Source organism: Vicugna pacos, chromosome 13, assembly GCF_048564905.1.
Source record: "Vicugna pacos chromosome 13, VicPac4, whole genome shotgun sequence".
NCBI lineage: Eukaryota > Metazoa > Chordata > Mammalia > Artiodactyla > Camelidae > Vicugna > Vicugna pacos.
Genome location: NC_132999.1, coordinates 7,729,418 through 7,752,228, shown reverse-complemented (window position 1 = coordinate 7,752,228; position 22,811 = coordinate 7,729,418). Strand labels below are relative to the sequence as shown.

The 22,811-nt window shown below is 37.1% G+C and overlaps 1 protein-coding gene across 6 annotated transcripts in view; it reads left to right on the top strand.

The window, feature by feature from the left end:
- ADGRL2 (adhesion G protein-coupled receptor L2) overlaps positions 1-22,811 on the top strand; it is a 461,330-nt gene that overhangs the window by 196,119 nt on the left and 242,400 nt on the right. Inside the window, exon 1 of one of the 6 annotated variants that reach the window (XM_015240694.3) lies at positions 9,274-9,505. The exons of 1 other annotated variant lie outside the window; for it this stretch is intronic. The gene's annotated coding sequence lies outside the window, so the exon portion shown is untranslated. Of the gene's footprint in view, positions 1-9,273; positions 9,506-22,811 lie in introns of those variants that run through there. 4 more of the 6 variants (XM_072974140.1, XM_072974142.1, XM_015240691.3 and 1 more) reach the window with 4 other exon arrangements.

Here is a 22,811-nt window from a genome sequence, read left to right as displayed (position 1 = left end):
TATTGTTCCAAACCTTCAAATAAGCCTTTTTTAGAAAGCCCTCTTTTGGACCTTGAAGGTCACCATTCAAGGGCTCTGCTTCATGGAAGTTCCTAACCTGGGATACAGGTTGGGTCATGAATGTGCTTTAGGGTGTTCATGAACAAACTCTCTTGTTTTGTTTGTTTATTGTTTGATGTGAATGTGCTTTTTTTTTTTTCTCATGAGAAAGTCTGTAGCTTTCCTTGAATCCCCGAAAGGATTTATAATCCCCCAAATCTTAAGAACTATTGCCATACACAAAATGTTTTCAAATACTGCCTTTAATGTAAAGGAACTACAGTAGTTTACTTTGGCTAACGATTATAATTATAGTATTTGTCAGCCTTCCTCATATAGTCACTCTTGGTCTGGTTTAGGACTAAGTCTACACTGTAAGTGTGCCTACCTACTTTCCCTCAGATATAATAATTCTTTCCTTATCTCTAACTTATAACTATACTAAATGAGCATCTAAGAGGATATTAAAATTTTAAGATGTCTTTCTTTATTCAACATAGATTTGTTAAGTTCCTATTATATTTAAGGTACTTCTGGATTTCAGAAATATATGACACAGACTCTTTCTTTAAGAAGTTCCCAGACTTGTGGCAGAAACATTCAACTAGGAAAAGAAACTCAGCCAGTTGATCTGTGTGTAAAAGGAGAAGATGTTATGTGAGGCCTCAGATTTTAAAAACATATTGTACGTCCTCATTTTGAGATGTAAATGCAAAGGTTAAAAGCAAATGACTGAGACCGTTTGACAAGTGACAAGAACCATACCACACCCAAACCTGTTGTGTTTTTTGGGGGGTTTTTTTGCCATTCCATTCCGACCACCCTAGATGTGGCTGGAGAAGGGGCCATGTAGGTGACAGAATGGAGTCACTTAGAACTGACTCCCATGAGTGGAATGAGAGGAAAGACCATCAAAAGATAAGAAGGAACCAGTTTGTTGAGGCTTAGGCCAAGTAAGTATTTTTGACTGATCTGATCTTACAGATTCCCTAAATCTGATAGATTGTGACTTTGCAACTCTCTTAAGGACAGAACTACTGGAGTTTTCACAGACACAATGCCCTTTTGTTTTTCCAATTAGATCCAATCTTTGGATGAGCTCTATCTCTTGTAGATACCTGAAACTTAGACTCTGTTACTGTTTCTTCCATTCCCCAACATCTGACACTCTTCTAACTCTGTCCCAAATTTTTCTTTGACTCCCCCTTATTCACAGGAATATGAGGACAAAGAAAAAGGAAAATAAGTTGACAGGGAGCAGGAATGGAGTAGTGCTTCCAGTTCTCTCTCACTGGGACCCAGACTACTAATGGCAAATGCCATAGATTTGATCTTTGCAATATTCAGTTTGCTTCGAGCCTCATTCAGAAAGTAAAATTCAGTACCCGACTTCTATTCATCATAAAATCCAGGACTATCTCTGAGAGGATGAAATGGAGTTGCAGCCTTATTTCCAGAAAGTATGAAAGGTTGTTTTGACTATCTATACAGAAGGCTCAGTTTTTGCATATTCCTAGTTAGAAATCACAGAATTGGCCAACTGCCTTCTTCATTTCTAGGTTTTTCATTTCTCTGTAAATTTTTCCTACACTTCTCTCTAGGCAAACCTACACTTTTCCTGCTGAGACTCCTTAAGTCACAAAGTAAAATGTCACCTACAGGAAACATGTGATTCATTTCACTCTTGCTGGTAGGTACATTCAGAATTCTACTTTGGGAGGTTTTCTTTCCCCATTTTTAATCTAAACCTTATTGGGCTGCCTGCAGTGGAAGCCTCAGCCACGGCTGCTGAAATAAAGTCTTTACAGAAGCACTTAAAGAAGACATAGTTGTTCTGGTGCTGCTTCTGAAGAAGTTCCCATCAGCAGCAGGGTAAAATTTATGGGATACTTATGAGATTTTTGGTTTCTTAAAAGAGCGCACATGCCAGAGAAAATCTGAACACATTCTATGAAAACTGTACAGACCTCTCAGCCAGCACAAGGACGTGCACAGAAAACCTGAGGCGTTGCTGTGTTGGCAGGGCTAAAATCATCTCAGACAAATCAGTCTGTCCTGATTTAAAATCCTGTTTAAAGACTTGAAATGAAAGAAAGAGATTCTACAAGTTCAGCTGGGGAGCCCTGCCAATATCTAATTATTATTTTTAGTTCTAGTATCTGAATTTAGTATTTATTAGCATCAACTCTGCTGGTTTTTTTAGACTACAAATTTGGGTAAGAAGAAACAAAACTGGCCAAAAACTCTGCAAGTACATGAGAATCTCTACTCTGTAGAACAGAAATAATAAGTTAAAAACAGAGAGTATTTTGATAACTCATACCGATATGTTTGGGTCATGTCTACTCTTAGTTTTCTTTTTGAGACTTTAGATTATCCAGAGTTATGTAGGTTGAGGCAAACTGGCATACACATATATTTCATTCATATATATATATATATATATATATACACACACACACACACACACATATATATGTATATAATCAAACTAGATAAAGCATTTTAAAAGTGTTTATATCTATCCTACTGCCCAAGGAAAAGCCAATACTCAAACTGAGCCAGGTGGGGTAACAGAGGCACCAAACAACCTTAACCTAGCAGTAAGCAGTGTCGGACTGGTGGCTTTGATCTCAGGTTGCGGTATGCCATCCATGCTTGCTTTGGGATTAGTGTTAGATAAAAGCAAAGATGGGGAAGAATAAGTGAGGCACAAATCAGCTTGTTAAAAACATAAGAACTGGTGACATTAATGATAATATAAATGCTATTTCAATTGCTATGGCACATTGTCGTTCTCTAAGTATTTATCTACAAGACCGTGTGATCTTTCTAATAATCTTTCTGAGGTAGAGAGAGCAAATATTATCAAGTCATTTTATAGAACAAAAAGTTAAAATCAGGGATTGTAGAGTGGTAACAGGGATTTTCCCCCAGTATAATATTTAATAAAACATTAAATTAGTTGTCAAGACTTTAAAAATTAGAGATTTTACATTTTTAAAAAAGCTAGGTATCTTAACTTACCTAGAAAAGCTGAACGTTCTGGCACCACTGGATAATGCTGGGCCCCCTACGCGTAGAGTACCACTATTTCCTATTGCCATATTCCCAGTCTTCTCACTCATTAATCTTTACTTGCTTGGCCTTTTTTGGCATTTGATTTTTGCACCCCTGGTGTAAAAGTTCTTTCATAAGGCCATGCCTCGAGGTCGTGACAGAGGTAGACATGAAGTGCAGTTCTGCTACATTCCTTTATTGTAAAACATTCACACCATACTGTGTGGCTAGCATGTCCTTCCCTCCTCTCCTCCGAGAACCTTTTGCGCCACTGAATTTCTCACAGTCGCCCACGAGGTCATGTTTTTCCCTATCCCCGTGTGATCGGTGCTGTTCCTTACACTTTTCATACTGTCCACTTCTACTCTCCCTTTTCTTGACTAAATCTTATTCCCAGTGCTCCGCTCAAAGTTTCCCTGCTCTCTGCAGCCGTCTCTGAGCCCACCTGCATCTTCCCACCTCTCCCCATGCCATCATTTATTCAGTCTGTCATTAATTTAACAAATGGCAGATGAACAAACTGAGGAGAGGAAAGAATAGTATTATGTCTGCACTCGATTTACTCTTCTCCCCAGGTCTATGCTGAGGTAAAATCATTACAGCTTCCTTTCCAGTGTAAACTATGGATCAGATCACTTAATAGTTAAGATTTTGAGGAGAATGGCATTGAGACACATCTGTCACAGACAACGTGGACGAACTATGGCAACTTCTCTTTGAGGTAATCCAAGCTGAAGCTTGTTGATTAAGTATTTGTGACTTATTTATGTATTAAAAATGCTCCTTGCTTGAGCAGAGAAACTCATGTTTCTTTACCACTTCAGTTTAGTGATTCATGTTTCTTTACCAGTTTCGAAAAGAATGGAAAACATTAATTCGAAGTCTCCAGGAGGCAGTACTCTTCTTTCCCCGAGCAGGAGACAAATTGGTGCCTGGCATGGAAAATTATGTGTCGAAAAAATGATGCTGAAAAGATAAGGACTAGCCCCAGTTTCTGATTCATTACACAAATGTTCTTTAACTAACCCACTGTGTTCCAACACCAAGCTAGGCCTTGGAGATGAGTAGACATGCAAATATATAGGTGCAATGGGTATTACAGGCACGTATAGGCATCTGTACAGAATACGGGGTGTACAAAGAGGACAGCAGTGGGCCCTGCCCAGTGAAATCAAAGGAGTTCCATGATAAGTTGACCCTTGAGCTGAGTCCTAATGGACACAGGTAAATTTTTGCACTCAATTTGAATAAAATATTAAGGACTGCTCAGCATGACAAAATAGATCAGGAAGGTGAATTTCTCCTTCATGAGGGTGTAGATGGTATGAAAAACAGTTGAGAACATAGTGGGCACACAATAAATGCAAAGTAAATGAATAGAGGTATACAGTCTTCAGATTCTACCTGAGTTTCAATCCTGGCTCAATTATTTGCTTAATACTGTGACCTTAGACAAGCTGCTTAAGTTCTCTGGGCCTCAGTCTTCTCCTCTGTTAAATAGAAATAGTAATATTACCTACTTCATAGAGTTGTGGTAGTAATAAATGAGATAATGTATGTAAACTGTTTAGCACAGTACCTGGCACATAGTAATACAAAAGTTAGCTATTAGAATTACTGTAATGCAATGTAGTGTAAGTCCATATAATATTTTTCTTTGTGATAACCAGCATCGAACAAAGGTTTATATATTTCAAAGCACTTACAAATGAAAACTTAGAAAATTAAAACAAAAAGAGGAATCTCATACCTAATCTTCCCTGCATCATTTATGTTTCAGTTTTGCATTTTATTCCCACTTCTCTTAGATAATGAAACCAGGCAAGGTCCCATAATTGCCCTTCTGCAGCTATCTGTTTAGTATTCAGTTTCTTAAATTTTTCAGTGAGGATCATCCTCCAGCCATAACACATTAGCACGCTGCTGCTGTGCCAGGGCTTCCAGTCCTGCGCATCACCAAAGAGAACCATTCTCAGCAGCACATTTTTACTTTCAAACATTGACTAAAATTGTGAATCTTAGATTTTCTGTTACATACATACATATCTGTGTATATCTCTTTTAATAATATAACCTGTATTTTATCCATCAGAATTTATTGTTTTTATTAGTAAATATATTTATTTTATTAAAATAATTTAGAAATATTGAATTACTATCCCAATGTGTATATATACAATGTTCTTCTGGAAAAAACTCAAAAATTCTTTATTTCCTGCTAATTTTTTTAGGTTATTCCTATAAAATTCATATAAAATTTATGCTTTAGTCTTTTCTAGATACAGTAAAATAACATTTTCAAAAATCTTTCACTTCTGGGGGACTCCACATTCTCTTGATAACATACCTTCCTTTCTTCTATGCTTATCTACCAGAAATAATCTTAGGCCTTTCTATGTAATAAAAATATATACTATTCTATAAAAGAGTTAATATAGCTCTTAAAAATACAGTATAATAAAAGTACAATTAGGGAAAAGTCATATTAATAGAAAATTACAAGAAGATAAGAGCTTTATTATTTTCTCATACCCACTTAAACTGAAATAATAAAAGTGTTTAAAAAAATAGAAGCTATTTCCTCTTCTAAAGATATTTTTCATTTTACAAAACTGAGATCATCCACTGTATTTCCATCTTCAAGAGAAAGACCTTGTTCAACATGATCATTCCTGTGTCACCTCTTGGGTTGGCACAGTGCTGAGGCCGCTATGTTTTAAGATTTGAGTGTAAGCGGCGTCAGAATTTCCCCTTGGCTCTATTACTCTGTTGTGTTCTGGGCTTTCTGCCATGTTCTTGGGCAACCCCTCACACCACTACACATTTCATCTCTCTTCCCTTCTTCCCATGTCCAAGTCTTGTTTCCCAGACTGACAAATTGTTTATAATTCATTATAGGGAAATTTAGCTCTGTCTTTATCCAGTGCTGCCCATCAGGCTATGCCCCAAAGACCTTGACTTTCTCAACTAGAGTGTCCAGATTTACCTTGTTGTTTTCCTTAACAAAAGAACCATTCATGTGTGATATAAGTATTGCTCCTTGCTCCTCCTGAGAAGGCCAAAAATAGCAGGTTTTTTTCTCTTTGATAAAACAGGTTTGTGGAACTTTTTTTCCTCTCCATTATGTAGTTTTTTTTTTTTCAACAAATATTTTTGAAGTGTGTTGTATGTGTAAGGCTTTGTGCAGAACAATTTAATTTTCACTTTATTTCCAGGAACTCCCATTATGGGACGTGAACCCCAAGAAGGTGAAGCTGATAGCCACATAAATATGTCCTAGTGTCTTCAGGAAAGAAAGAACTTCAGACATGTCCGTGGAACCTCTGCCAATTATTTTTGAGATATCAGGGAGAATGGGACAGAGTTAAGTGAACTGGAGACGAATCAATGCTGACCTGCGTTTATCAGGAAAGAAAGAAAGATTCTGTGAACTGCAAAGCAATGAGTTTGACATCAGTCTCTAGCAAAATTTAGACAGAACTTTTAAAGTAGAAGTGGGCATTTTGAGAAAATGGCAATGATTATCAAGAATCAGTATGGGTTCACTAAGAACACAGTAGTCCCAAGAAACTAATTTACTTTTACTCTTCAAAATAGAGTATAACTAAATTTGGTAAGTCTTACAATCAAAATACTCAAACACACTTAGAAGATAAGTTTGAGCTAATTTATAGTATGATTAGGAAGTTTCCAAAAATGGCAGAATTACCTCTTTGAGTAACTAAGTATGAACTTTGGAGTCATATAGCCATGGGAGTTCAAATTGAAGCGCTATAACTTATCAGCTTATAAATTTGTGCAAGTTGCATAAACTTCCTGAACCTTAATCTCTTCAACTGTAATGAGAGTTCAAAACTATCTGTGTCCCAAAGATGTACTACGCAAATGGCATGATGTACATGAGGTACTTTCTATCTATCCTTAAATAAGTGCTCAAAAATGATAAGGTGTTGTATTTTGTTTTCATTAAATAAGACTGATTGATGGCTGTTAGTCAGAAGAGAGATCTCTGAACGGTGCACTAGCACCTTGGTTTTTTTGCCAGTGATTTGAAAGAAATAATAATAATTATTATATTGGCAGTCTCCTTGCTATGCTGTGGACTCTTTCAGGACAATGACCATGTCTTCTTGCTTTTGATTTCATCACTGCCTGACACAGTACCTGACCCATAGTAACCACTCAGATGTCTTTAAAAGAATGACACAGAATGAACTATAATAACGAAGACACTGGATAGGAAAATCAGGATTCAAAACTGCCACAAATAATTAGAACAATGGGCCAATACCAAAAATAATCTCTTTTATGGTTGAATAGAAAGTCCACTTTTTCCATCCAAAATATCAGTTGCAACAGTAGAAGTTGTAAGAGATCTGATTAGACAGAATTTGGTATGAAAAAGATTTGACATTTTAGTTTCATAAAAGTTCAAGAACTAAGAATATGATAATGATACTAACCCCTCCTCAGAGTACATTTCCTACCTTCATAAAATGCTAAATTGTTAGAAATAGAGTCCAGAACAAGGCAGACATCAGTACCCATTTACTCTGCATAATTAGACCACATCTCAAGCAATGCATTCAATTCTGATGCCACATTTAGAAGAGACAGGGACACACTGAAGTCTATCCAATACAGTGAGAGGCCTTAAAAGCCATCTCATATTAGAATGATTAAAGGAATGTTCAGTCTGAAAAAAAAGGTAGACTTAGGAAAAAATGAGAGCCATTTTTCAAATAGTTGAATAACTTTCATATGGAATAGGGATTAAATTTATACTCAAAACTTCATGAAGCTTCAGAAAAAAATCATACCAGAGAGTAGACAATTCAGGAAGGTATTAGTCAATGATCTCTACTTAAAATGAGAAAAGACTGTCTTAGACTTAATAATGTATTCTGTTCAATGTTGTTTAATTTCAATTTATTTAGCAAATGATTACAATTCACATTTATGTGAAAACTTTGTATAAGCCCTGTTTAGAAAGGAAGTCTTCAAGACTTGCAGGTTAGTTGATTTATATTATTACAATGTCCACATCACAGTTAAAATGTACTGCTAAACATTTACTTGGTAAAAATTCTTTGAATATTACTACACATCAATTTTAATGCTAGATGGTAGACAAGTTGAATAAAAGGCAATATTATATAGGAATTCCTATTTTGGGTAAGATATTGGCCCAAACTTTGATATTTGAGAATCAATCAATCAATCAAAAAAAAAACCAGTTTGCTTGATTTAAATGTCACTGAGGAATTGAGGGGTCTGAGAAAATTAATATTTCATCGCTTCCAAGGTACATTGATAAAGTGGGTAGAAATTGTAAGTCAGAGACATGCCATTTACACATATTGAGCCCCGTATTTTCTAGACTTTTTTCTGATCATGTTATACTTACAATGATTAATAAGACAAAATTTTGGCATGTTTCTAAAATCTTGTCTTGCTGTTTCTAGCCTGAATTTCATTTATGTATATGCTTCTAAAGAAATATGTAGCCACAAACTTTTTAAAAAATACCAGCATCAGCTAAAAAAACATTGAGTGCCAGGTGTCTACTCCTTAATGAGTCAAAGATACCCATTTTTTAAAAAGTTTACAGAACATTTCTCCCATTATCTGTTTCTTTTAAGGAGAAGTAAAAGAAACATAACTGTTTGATTTGCTATCAGAACATTTAATAGCAAAACGTACAGCATTTGCAGTGATGTTCATTTTAATTACTTGGGGAACTCCAATTTTCTTTTCCTTTTGTTTCTCAAGTGCTTGGTGTAAGACGAGGTTAAAGTATAGTAATTCTCTGTGCTTAAAAAAAGCTGTATTTTTAAGGAACGAACATCAAAAATAATCTCTTTTTGCTAAATTGTTAATTAGAAGAGGATGGGTTTTAAAAAGGAAACAAACAGAAGCAGTAGAACTGCCTTGTCCTGCTCAGTGCAGTTCAGTCCTGATTCAGCAAGTAGGTATTTGGCAGCAGCCGTGAGCATTGTGTACTACAATGACGGTGCTGGTTAACTCGATACTCTTCCCACACTTCTGTCAGTCGAGCCCAGTGCGTGGGTAACTCATGAAGTCACTGGGTACCTAAGTGAAATATTGAAAGCAATGAAGGTTATGAGGGTTTAGAGACAGGTGGAACTGGCTACGTGATCACAGCCACGCCCACTCTTAAAATGTACTTGGCAACGAAATTCATGCCAATATGACACCTGTCTGTGTAGGAAACTCATGACAAGACAGGAGGGCAGACTTCAGATCACAGTAAGAGTGTCGTGACTGTGATCTCCCCAGAGCCTGTCCCGGAAAGGATACGCCTTTCTCACTTTTACGCCAATTGGAATTTGAAGGGAGCTTGCTAACTGATGTTCTGTGTGGACCCAGAAGGACCACCAATAAGGTAAGGGCAATGATATCTCTTGGTGTGATCACTAGAGATAAATTGTAAAGAGATTCCCCACTCCATCTTCCCTTTCAAATGTAGATTACTGGGGCAATCTTCTTGGCAGTGTATTTCAGGATCTTCAATTTAAGGAACAGAACTGTTTGGTGCCTGCTCCAAAAAGAGACATCCAGGCCCTGCAATAGCTGTCAGTGCCGTTTCTGGCTAATGGGATACTGAGAAGGAGATGGTGAGCTGTGGCGGAGTAGCAAGAAGTGATTTCAGGAGACTGTGTCAAAGCGGCTCATCTCCCAGTGCCCTACATAAAGATGTTTCTAGTAGCCACCTGTATCCAGAGACTTAAATTTATGAAAAGAGAATTGTAATGATATCTTAATTGCTCCGAAGATGTCTTTTCAAAGGAATTGTCACAGAAACAGTTCCTCTAGAGGAACTGAGAAACCAAAGGGAGATGTCTTTATTGTAGAAGAGCTGAGGAAAGCCTTCTGCCCTAGAATTTAACGTTAATGGATTTCTTTGGCAAATAATAGTCTTGGTTGCAATACTGCTCTGTTTGATGAGGATTCAAAAAGTCTTAATCAAATCTAGCAGTCGTTGCTGCTTCTTTCTCTCCTAATCTCCCTGATCCTGAATTACGAGAGCCTTATCTATTAAAATAAAACATCATTTGTTAAAGCCTTTTCAAAATTAAGACCAAAACCATTAAAACTAATTGTTTGGTAGTATCAAATAAACAAACTTTTTAAGTTTGATGAACTGTTTGTAAGTGCTAATCAAGTGGGTGGAGTCATAAAGGAGGGGAGGGAACCAGCTGAAACAATATATGTAATTTGTTTGCATTATTACTTGAGATAATTACAAAGCAGGCGTTCAAAAGCTGTTCTTCATACCAGAAGGGGAAAAAATAGGGAGGAGTGGAAAAGTACAAGAACACCCAGCCATTGTCGGCTGCAATCTAAAATACTGCCGGATTCACGATTGTCGAGTATTAGCATTGCTGAGAATGCCAGGGACAGAAGTGTCACGATGAATGTAGAGTGATGACTTCATAGGAAGGCAAAACTGAGGATATGACCAGTTTGCAGTCACAGAGAAATCAGCTTTAATTAATTTGAGTGCCAGCTCTGTGTATAATTACACAGCATGAGAGTTTGCATGCAAATGCGGAAATGCTGATTGTTCAAATACTTGCACTTGCTCATTAATACGTTGGGACTAAGCGGGGCTGGCAAGCAGACAGGGTACAGCACACACGGTGCCTGCAGGCTAATTTGTATCATACTGTAGTTAGCAAACAGATTTCAGATGTTTCTCCTTTCTTTAAATAATAAGCGCAAAAATATGTGTGTCATTTTCATCTGTGACATACCTTGTTTTCTTCTTGATTAAAATAAAATGTTTTGGGTTTTTAAAAAACTGTCAAGGGTACGTGAAACATTGCTATAACACCGATTTATAGCTATTTGATGTCAGTAACGTTTATACCAGTTATAGGATATTTCTGTTTCACATTTTATGTAATTATCCAAAAATAGTCATTTTTCATAATTGGTGAAAGTATATTCAAAAAAGGTCAATTTATATGTTAATTCCAAGGAAGAATAAAGCAGTGGTCACAGTTGAATTGCCTACTTGTCTATCAAAATCTAGTATCTTGTATCCAGCATGAGCTAGGGCCAGAGGCTTCAGGGAAAAGATCGATTTATTTGAGAAGTACCTAATCCTAAAATGTACTGAGGGGAGATTTTCTATTCTGACCCCTGAACCTCTTAGCAGAGATCAGCTTCAACCAAATTCACAGCTTCTTTTACAACACCCAAGGGAAAAAAATCTTCCTAGATCACAACCCTGGGAATATCTGATACTTTCTTCAGACAATGGTATAAGAGAATAAGGAATTTGCCCAGGTCCCCAAAATCTGCTACTACTACTATCTCGTCCCTGGCCAGTGCACTTTAGACATTTTAAGACATTTTAATTCTGCAAATATTTATGGAGCACCTATTTTTGTCAGACGCTGCAAAGCAGAGGAGATACAGTAGTAAGCCAGATAGACACAGTCCCCACATTCGGCATTTCCTTTTTCTCAGAAGTGGCATGAAGGAACCTGACTCAGTTTTCCTGGGAAATACGTGCTATTAGCAGTTACACCTTGGAGAAGCCCACATTGCAGAAACTGAGTTTATAGCCTTCCATAAACACAGTTCTCCTGGCCTTTCTGGGTAGCTAATTCCCTCTCTGACGTTCCTTCAACCCCATTCTTGTGTAAGATGAAAGCTGCCTCTGCCCCCAGGGCTGAGTGGCACCTGTAAAGGAGACGTGAAACAGTCTATCCAGCAAGCCCCAGCGTTTTACAAGATTAGGTTGAAGGGGAAGGCTGTCAATAACCTTCTCTAAAAGCCTATATCTGTAAGAATACTCACTTCTGAACGAGAAAAAGTAGACACATCATGTAGATGATGTAGGACAGACACCTCACACCATCAGGTCTCACCAAAAGGAAGCCGTTATCTACGTAAGTATTCTCAGTCAGTTCAGGAACACGGACTACAAAGCGTGGCCTTTCCTTCCTAAAATGTCTGTCCAGATATTCCACTGGCAAAAGCTCCATATGTGACTATGTTAGTATCTTTACCAGGAGAACAAATCTTAGAGGATTTTATCTATAGGAAACGACTTCTAGTGTGAGATTGTGGTGACATATGAAATGACCTGTATTCATGGATGATGCAGACAATTTCATGAAACAATTCCAAGGTGGGAAGGAAAGAGAATAAATGCGTGGAGAAGAAAGATGATTTCTTCTGGAGATAGAAAATGTTCAGGAAACCTGAGGCAGCGCTAGCCACAGACATGAAGAAATCTTGTAACTCAGTGTCGAAGCACAGCACACCACGCTGATGCACAGTGGTCAACAGTGCCGATTGTTACAGAGTGACAGTCATAGACAGGCCAACAGCAGCTGATCATTCAGCAGTGACTGGTCAACAAGAACCATCACCACAGATTTGTGAGTGCTGAATCCATATTTCAAAGTCATGAGAAAAGTGAAAGAGCAAGTAATTGGAAATAGAAAATGTGTGGAATCTCTGTTCAGAAAGTGAAGGGGAAGAAGTGAAGCAAAAGTGGAGATTTAACCGTGTTTGTGGGAGAGAAAAGAGTTGGTGGAACAGGAGCAATTGGGGACTTAAGGGGAAATGTGTTCTTAATTGGGCAGGAGTTGGGGAGAGTACAGGTAGCTGCGCTAGCTTTAGAGATTAAAAAAAAAAAAAAACTTACTCCAAGAAAGGAGAGGAAAAGAGGGTGTTGACGGAGAAAATCCAAGATGTAGGTGAGAGTTATGTGTCAAGTCTGCCCCTAATCCTAGTGAAGGTGTTGGTGAAATCATCTCCTGCGAGGGTATAGGAAAGGGTAGACATTACACAGACGTAAAAATGACTTTATTTTCTAACTATTAAAAAAAAAGAGCAAAAACAATTTACAGTGACATTAGGGGAAGAAATGAGGGACAATGGAGAAATGGAAACTGGTCATTGTAGAAGCTTCACTTAGACATTAACTTGGGCCAAGGTAAAGCAAGTAATGGGACTGGACTCGTAATTACAAAACGGTCTCTAAGTTTGCATTGTCCAGTATCAGGACACCTAAAGTCATTGTTTACAGTTTAGCACTCGTGCGTCCTCCACTGAGAAAGTAACTGTGGGGGAGATATCTGCACGTGAAGTAAGGGAGGCGAGTAATGCACCAGAGAGCTTAGTCTGGGAGGGGAACCTACCATCCCTCTGGGCTCCTCCTTCCTCCTGCTCACCTGTGGCCTTGCTGGTGACAGACAGCGTGTGGAGCTGCCTAGGTTTCCATTTTTTACAGCACTTTCCCCCTGTGTAACTCAGATTCCTGTTGGCTCATACCCCCCGGATTAGGCACCAAAAGCAGGGCAGCATATCCTGAAAACCAGTGTGAAGTACAGTACCTGTGTATCACTTGGTAAAGAGGAAGACAGTCCCAAAGTTCTAACTCTCTACTTAATACGTCTGGAATTATACTGACAGGAGTATTCGTAGGCTTAGCTGCCTATTTCAGTTTTCCTGCCAGGAAACAGGAGCACATCAGGCACTGAGAGGCTGCCAGGGGACACCGGGCATCCCCTGGGAGCAGCAGGCCAGAGGAATGACAGGGGCACCGAGCATCTGGAAACTCCTAGCAAGGTTGGTGGCTGTGGTATGTAGGTGTCTGGGTCCCCAGGGACTGGGTGGCACTCAGTAGGTAAAAGGACAAGGCACAGGTTGTCTCAGAATGCTTCCAGCCCTACACTTGCTGCTTCTCTCAATTCCCTTTTTGTTTGCACCCCCTTTCCTGCCTTTTGTTCATCCTCCTCCCAACCTTTTCCAGATCCCAAATCTAAAGGACCTGTTGACCATGGAAAAGGGTTTGTAGCACAAGAAAACAGGGAATATGGAAGGCTTTTAAGCAAAGGAATAATACTCAAGCCAACTCAAAGCTGAAGATTTCTTGAGAGTCTGCTTTCTGTCAGCCACTGCAGTGTATGTAGGGGACTGAGGATAAACATATGAGGCATTTTACTTATGGAGCTCACCTTTAAATGAGAAAACAAACCTGTTAGACTAGAATTCTTGATAATACAGAGGCACCAAGAAGAGAGAGATTTCTTCTATAGGAAAAGAAAAATATTGGCAAAGCAACTGGCTAAAGCAAATGAATTTAGATATGGAAATGCACATAAACATGAGCAAACTGTGTTTTAAAGAGATTTTCCTGGCAGCAATGTATAAAGTGGTTTGGATTCAGAAAAGCCTTAGAGCATTTAGGAGGCTATTGGGATAGTCTGCAGAAGAGAGGGGCTGGAAAAGAGGATATAATGGCAGAGATATCTCAGGGTAAGTATTGACAGGGCTTTGCAGATTACTGCGGAAACAGATGGGAAAGTTGTCGTATTTGACTTTGAGATTTCAAACCTTGATGATGATATTAAAACAGGAAGTGTTAGGGGGAGATGGAAATGTGAAAGGGAAGACACTGAGTTCAATTTAGCCCTAAGGAGTTTTTTTTTGAGGTGCCAGAGCCTGTCCTTATGGAAAAGAGAAAAGTGCAGGTGGCAATGTGTATCCTGCCGAGAGAGAGCTGAGGGGGTCATCTGCAAGCCCATAGAGTAGATGAGACTGGGGAGGAAGAGAGAGAATGAGGAGAGAAGAAGGCTAAGGAGCAAACTTTTAAATCACATACATGAAGAGTGTGAAGAGGAAGGAGACAAAAGTTGCAGTCACACAGTTGAAAGGAGAACTGGGGATGTCCCCAGAGAGGAAGGGCGGAGAGTTTCTGGAAGAAGAGCCCACTCGGGAGACAAGGAAGAGACACAGACAAGGAGGATGAAATGCGAGAATGTCGGATGTCACAACCGATTAGTCACTGATGACATTCAGGAGAGAGATTTCATTAACATGATGGGAAGAGAAACCCTATTACCTGGTGGTAAGTTCTTACTAAATATCTCCAGTGTATTTGAATATTGGAACTAAAGCAAAGCAGTAAGCATCCTAGGAGTTTACCCTTAAATTAGAAGAAGAGACGATAAGGAAGAAGGACTACTTCAAAGAGAGAGGCAAGTGGCAGCAGGTTAACTTGGTTTGCTGCAGCGTTTTACCCACCCAGAGACCTGTTGTAATTCTGGTTTCTCTCAAGCTCTAGCTTCATGTTGTCAAGTGAAGGAGGGTGACAGTGAATGAGGAAAAGTTGATGATGTTCAAAGATGACTAAGGCTGTAAAAGACAATTAGGCTTTTCCTACAGTTGATGCTTAGGAATTGAAAGAATTTGCCCCTAAGAAAGTCATCTCCACTCCACCCACAGTGTCTGGCCTATTTTACCTTCTTGATCACAGTTTACCCTCTTGGATGTATGTGAAAATGTCACATGAGGCAACCCCACATGAAAAGAACTTGGTAACATTTCTTTCACGTAAAGGCATGTTTTTCAGCCACTAGCTACAGAATTCTCGGAAGAGATTTGTTATCCGCATGGCAAATTCAGTCTCCCTACCTTATTACGCTTAGCTTAAGAAATAAGCTAATCAAGAAAATCCTAAATGAAGGTACATCTTTCCTTGGCTTTTATTTTGATGTATCCACATGTTGTAGCATTCAATGCTCCAGACCTACCCAAAGCAATCTGATAAAAATAGTGCCATACTACCTGTAAGTAGAAAATTATTTTTTGCCTCATTCAAATACTATTTTTATGAACCACCTACAAATCCTTTCCAACTATGTACTGATGCTAGTTTTAAGTGTGCGGCCGAGGTGCAGTATCTAGGTTGTAGGAAGAAAATGTAATTATTTGTTTACCTAATAGATAATCTCTGTGTTACCAAAGACTTATGTCTGGAGAATATGAATTACTTGTGTGCCATATTAACATAGCATTCAATTGCACATAGTTTGTGTTCCTCTTTTCAAAATACAGGTAGCTATTTGATATGTCTGGGATTTTTCTGTATTTGTTTTTAGTTGGAAGAATATCTTGGCTTCTTTTTATAATTCTGCCAAATTTTTATTCTTCTAACTACGCCTGTGTATACACAAACGCGCGTGCACACACACACACACAGACTCGCCCACACGCACGTGTGCGCAGGCGCTCTCCTTCTCTCTCTCTCTCTCTCTCTCTCTCTCTCTCTCTCTCTCTCTCTCTCTCTGTCTCTCTCTCTCGCTCAACACTCAGAGAGGCACTTTCATAAACTTGCCCTGCATGGTTGTTGGTTTAACTGTCAAAGAAATTCATTACTAAGAGAATGCCTTGCTTTATATGCTTACTAAATTTTTTAAAAATGTTTTTCATTATATTTATGCAGACGTAACTTGGCTAGCTCATAATTTACCAAATGCAAGCATTTGTCAGGGTTATTTCCAATCACTCAGAAAAATGTGCCTTTGTGTATTTTGATTATTTAAAGCAATTTTGTTTCCATTATGCGAATATGCAGCCAGAACAGCATGACTGTCTTGACTGAGGAAATCGGAATGCTCTTAATTTTCATGTGTGCATCTGCAGAAGTGCTTTTGATTGTTTAACCAATGTACAGATAGTGATGTAGGCATAAATGTTTTTGCACACATTTATTTTCCTTGGCACTTCAGAAGAGTAATGCAAAAAAAATTGCACATGCTGTTGTTTGCAAAGTATATATACTCAGTTGTAAGCAGAGGAAATGTTTAATATTTTGAAGCATAAAAATTAGGATACACTCAGAAATCTCTGTCTTGTGACCACATCTTATTTATACATTAGCTAAACATCTGGATTTTTTTCCCTTTGGGCTTTGGGCTGGATTTTTTCTCCTTGTGCAAACTTTATACCAAACTCTGAATTTTTCAGGGATCAAATAGTCTCATTCAAATTTGCTTACCTTACCTTGAAGCAAATCAGCTTATTTGCTCATTAGATGAGTCCACCATTTTACAAGGAGACAGGAAAGGGAAATAGAGGGAAATAGAAATTCAAGTCAAGGCATTAAGGGACCACTATCCTGAATATTGTGTCAACCGTGTAACTGTAGAATCAAGTTTCATTTAGTTTTTCTGGGCTACTATATTTCATTGAATCTAACGTGCTATCAATAGTAAGATGCACCAATATTTTCTATTCTACAGAGAAATCTTTCAAACTCTGCCAATGAAACTATGATAAATCATTAATTGAACAACCTTTTCCAATTTAAGAAATGTTAAAATGAGGGGGAAACTGCAATTTGCAATGAATAAAATAGCATATTTAGAATAACTACAAGGCTTTAGCTCTTGGTTATAATATGTTAACTACATCAGCACAACTCAGAGGTGCTCCTTTTCTGGAAGAGAAGATTTGTTATCTCATTCATTCAGTGGGACTGAAAAAATGTACCATGTGTTCCAAACTGTTTCTACATTTTCTCATTCATAGAGTTATCATAAGAATATTATTTCTTTTAAGAAAGTTAATATCTTTTTTTAGCTTTATTGAGTTTTTTATTTTTTAACTGTAGTATAGTCAATTTACAATGTGTCCATTTCTGGTGTACAGCATAATGTTTCAGTCATACATATATATACATATATTTGTTTCCATATTCTTTTTCATTATAGGTTACTACAAGATACTGAATATAGTTCCCTGTGCTATACAGAAGAAATATGTTTTTATCTGTTTATTATATATAGTAGTTAGTATTTGCAAATCTCGAATTCCCAATTTATCCCTTCCCACTCTCTTTCCCCCGTAACCATAAGTTTGTTTGCTATGTCTGTGGGTCTGTTTCTGTTTTGTAGATGAGTTAATTAGTGTCTTCTTTTTCCTTTCTTTTTCTTTTTTTTTCCTTCTTTTTTTAGATTATGCTTATGAGTGATATCATATGGTATTTTTCCTTCTCTTTCTGGCTTACTTCACTTAGAATGATGATAATTGACTAATAAAATCGCAAGATATTTAAAGTATGTAACATGATGATTTGATATATGTATATACAGTGAAAGGATTCTTCCTATCAAGGTAACAATTTTATTTACTTTTTTTTTTTGTTTTTTTTGATGTGAACAGAGTTGACTTTATCTTGAAGGAGACAAAATAGTGGTACAAAAAGAAAAAAGATAGGATTTAGTTTTTTTTTTTTAATTTCTGACTTGATTCCAGTTTCTGTGAAACTTTAGGCTAAAAATTAATCTAGCTGAGACTGTCTCTCCATCCACTCTGTCCCCTCAGGGCTGTTTTTCTGCCCATCCAAACTCTCCCTTCATACCACTCCAGGATCAGCAAGTAGTCAAACTTTTGTTACAGGAAACTGGAACAGAGGTGGGTACTAAATCTTCCTTAAAACATGATGATAAAGCAATATTAAAAAGTCAAGCAATACTTGTAAAAACTTTGAAAAGCTGTTAAAGCTATTCTACCCCAAACAAATTGTCATAAAATCTTTAACTGATAATCAACCAAGTACATTCTTTGATTTAGTTGTCAGATAATGGACTTCAAGAGAAATAGCCTATTTCTCTGTGTCCCTCATAACCACTAATACCTAACTCAGTGCCTGGCAAATGGTATTTTCCCAATAGATGTTTCTTGAATGATTTAATTAAAGGAATAATTATGACCAAAGAGTTCCTTTCCTCATCTTACTTTTAAGGATAGGCATTATGAAGCAAGAAACAATGGTAGGAAAAAATTAAATTGTGTTTTAATTGATTCCTCACATACTGCATATCAAAATATTTCCTGTTAATAGTGTAAGATACTTCGGGAACTACATGCAATATTCAGTTATTCATCACAAATCATCTATTAAATAAACATACATGAAACAAGTATTGCGTACCAGGCACTCTAAATGTAAAGCTGAAGGCTGCTGCCCTCCAGAGCAGTGGTTCTTAATGTTTTCAGGACCCTTTTCTACTCCCAAATATTACTGAGGATCCTGCAATTTTTTATGTATGTGGGTTATATTCCTCAATATTTATCACATTAAAGAATTAAATTTTTTTAATATTTATTTATTTATTCAATTAAATACTGAGTTGAGAGGATAGCCAAATTCTTATATCTACTTCTCTATCAAAATATTGTTTTGTTTGAAGTATATGCAAAAAAATCAGCCTTGCAACAGAGGGGAATATTTTAATAGCATTTTCAGATAAATATGGCATTCTTCTTTACTAAACCAAACCTCGACAAATAATAATTTATTAAAGTTTAGTTGCAAGGTGGCATCTGAAACCATATCAGAGAACTTTTAAAAATCTATTGCATTAAAATACATTGTTTATCTCATCTTTTGACTAGACCTTTAACCCATGCATTTATTTGCATGACTTTGTAACATGATGCACTGGTCATTTTGAAATTATTAGTTCACTGAATTGTGAAGACTTCTCAAATGTTGTCATGTTTCATAAAACATTTTTTGAAAAATTACCACTGTTAATATTATCATCAAGCTTATTAGAAAAGTCTTTATGTACTGGAAAGTTGTCAAGTTCACAGTTGGAAATACAAACTGTTCTTTAGATTATAATTTTTGCTTAAATGTTTGAATTTTGTCATTGGCAAAGAATACCATTGTTTGAAGTGACTGACTTGCTTTCATTCATCGTTTGAAAAGTACACGTGCGATACCCAAGTCTGAACAATCATAGTGTGGTTAAAATAAAAATGGATTTCAAAATTGTAGAATAGATAAACAAGATTACACTGTATAGCACAGGGAAATATACACAAAATGTTATGATAAATCACAGAGAAAAAAATGTGACAATGAGTGTGTATATGTCCATGAATGACTGAAAAATTGTGCTGAACACTGGAATTTGACACAACACTGTAAAATGATTATGAATCAATAAAAAATGTAAAAAAAAAATGACATTCCATGAAAAGAGGGGCTAGTTCAGCTTGCAACTCAAACATGTATCTCACAAGCGCTTTTCTTGGAGACAGTCATCATACTTTGGTATATAGTGGAATTGTTTTTTACACACATTCCACTTTGTCACACAGAATACTAGAGACTTGTATTCAGAGATACATATTTTATACAATAAATAATTTTTGTTGTTTTTAATGGACATTCTTAATTGAAACTGATGTTATTTTTTATTTGTTCCTTGTCTTGTGTTTTTGTTTTTGTGTCATTGCAAGTGTAAAGTGATTGAGAATATAATGATTACGATACAATACAGTTTAATGTCACTGCCTTAATTCAAGGTGTCAGCAGTTTTATACATCAGTGCTTTTCCATCACCAGTGCAAATGTCAGTAGAGTGAAAAAGACAAATAATGTCTTAATATTATTTCAAAAATAGATTTGACTTTACAAATCCTCCTAAAAAAGTGTCAGGAACCCTGAGGTGTCTGCTGATTTGATTTTTAGAACTGCTGCTCTAGAGCTTTAAAGGTTAAGGGAGCAGATAGATAAATGAACAGGAATTTTCTGTGGTTTGTAATAAGTACAGTGATAGAGGAAAACATAGGGTCCTTTAGGATCATTTCCCCAAAGAGGATATGTCTGGGTAGGATCCTGAAGGACACCTAAGTATCAGCCAAGTAACAAACGAAGTCTTTGACTAATTGAACCCTGTGCCTCGGAATATTATTTCTGCTTTCATTTTACTAATGCTCTTTCTAAAGTCTAAAAAGCTCTCAACCATATGGTTCCTATATGGCAGTTGGATTCTGAAAAACATGTATGCCCAGTCAAGTAAGGTCATTAATAAGCTATTACCACTCAAGATTGAGTTACAATGGGAATTTGACAGAAAGAACCTGGATAGTTGCATGAGATTCCGTGTTGGATTGCACAGACATTTTTACGTGGTAGGCCAGATGTCATATATTTTATGCGCTTTGGGATTCTGTGTCCCAACAGAAATAAATTCACATTGGTCCTCATCAGTGTGACCCGGCTAGATACCACTAACCATTCTAACTAGTACTAAAAGAATGTAAAATAACTGACATGGATTAAATTCCTAATACGTGACTTAGTGGCCTTACAGACATTATCATGTTTAATTATCAAACAATTTGATAAGTATTTATAATATCACAATTTTTAAGACCAGAAGACTGAGGTTCAGAGAAATTAAGTGATATGCCAAAGGCCACAAAATGCATAAAGTACAGAACTGGCTTCTAAGCCAGCTGTATTTAACTGGGAAGTCTCTGCTCTTTGTCAAATTGGGGTCCATGTAACCTGGGAGCAAGCAGAGGTGGATCAGAAGGAAGATAAGCCCTGCAGCGCACACTGCACATCTCCCTAGAGCATAGCTCACCAGGGCGCAAATTTACCTGGATGGACGGGTTTTAAAACATTTTAAAATTCAAAACAAAAACAGACCTAGAATGAAGTGAAGTGGAAACTACTTGAATTTTTAAGAATCAGATAGAGACATCGAAGAAATTTCCTGTTAGAAGGCGAGAATCTGAGATTTTTCCCAGTCTGTCCAAGAGCCAGAGTTCCTACTCCTCTGCCTTGAGGGGGCTTTTGAGAGGCACTGTGAGACACTCACTCTTTTATCAAACAAAACAATGTGTTTTTCCCCAGTAGCTAGACCAGATGCAGTCCAGACAGTGTTCAAAGCGGTGTCAGCCTAAATGTGCTGGTGAAGTTCTCATAATTCTTGTTGGCTGTGGGTACAGGCAAATTTCTAAACATTTTCCACAGATGTGCCATCAGTGAGTACCAAAAAAGATGAGGTTAGAAGGATAGAGGAAACTGACTCTAAACTTTACAAACGCCCACTCAAGGCAGATGACAGTGATGATTATGAGAATAAGTGTGACGAAAACAGTATTTTTTGTATATCTACCATGTGCTAAGTGCTATGCACGAATTCATCATCTTAAGTAAACTGCACAACAAGCTTACAAGGTAATCTTATTATCCCCGTTTGTGTGTGTACCCAGACACAGTACTACTGCATTCATGTTATCCCAGCAAGTCCATGAGCTATTATTATCCATATGCTGCCAACAACAAAATTGGTCTCAAAGTGAGTAAGTAATTGCCCAAGTTTGTACAGTAAGTAAATGATGGGAATATGCACAGACCTCTCTGGGCTTGTCTCAAAAGTCTCAGATCTTTCCATGCAAGGCTGCCTGAATATGAGGTAGAAATAGCTGTATAATTTTTGTCTACATTTGGATACCTTTGAGAGTAAAAGGGATACTATTAATAATTGTGCCAAAGCAAGAGACACAAACTGAGATTGCCTCAGACAACACGGAATAAATGGTCACTTTATTATTAGACAAACATAAGGGCTGTATGGCATCAAACTTCCTGAAAAACATGCATTTAAACTTTTTTTGTTTAAAAATATTTACTAAGCGTTTTACCTTCAGCAAATTTTTTTTTTATAATTTAGGAGGAAAACACCTTTTTGTATATTTGATATCTGAGAAACAATTTTTAGTTAGCAATGTATAATAAGATAGTAGAATAAAAAATATGCATTGTTTTTCTACATTTTTATATACAGTGCAACAGAAGCCAAGCATAAAACTCTAAAGGGGATACAGAAGATTTAGAAAACTTGAATTCAGTATTAGAAGTTAATGAATGTGGCACTTGCTTTGTTCTGAATGTTATAACTTACTGATTGAAGGGAGAAAATTCCGAGAAGTATATTGCATACTTGAGTATTTTCCTATTTCAGAAATAATCCTGTAACAGTAACTTGAGATGATTTTATATAATTGCAGCAGGTAGCTTCTCCACCTTGGTCTAAGTACAGGTTTGGGCATGTTTTGTTTTGTTTTTTTCT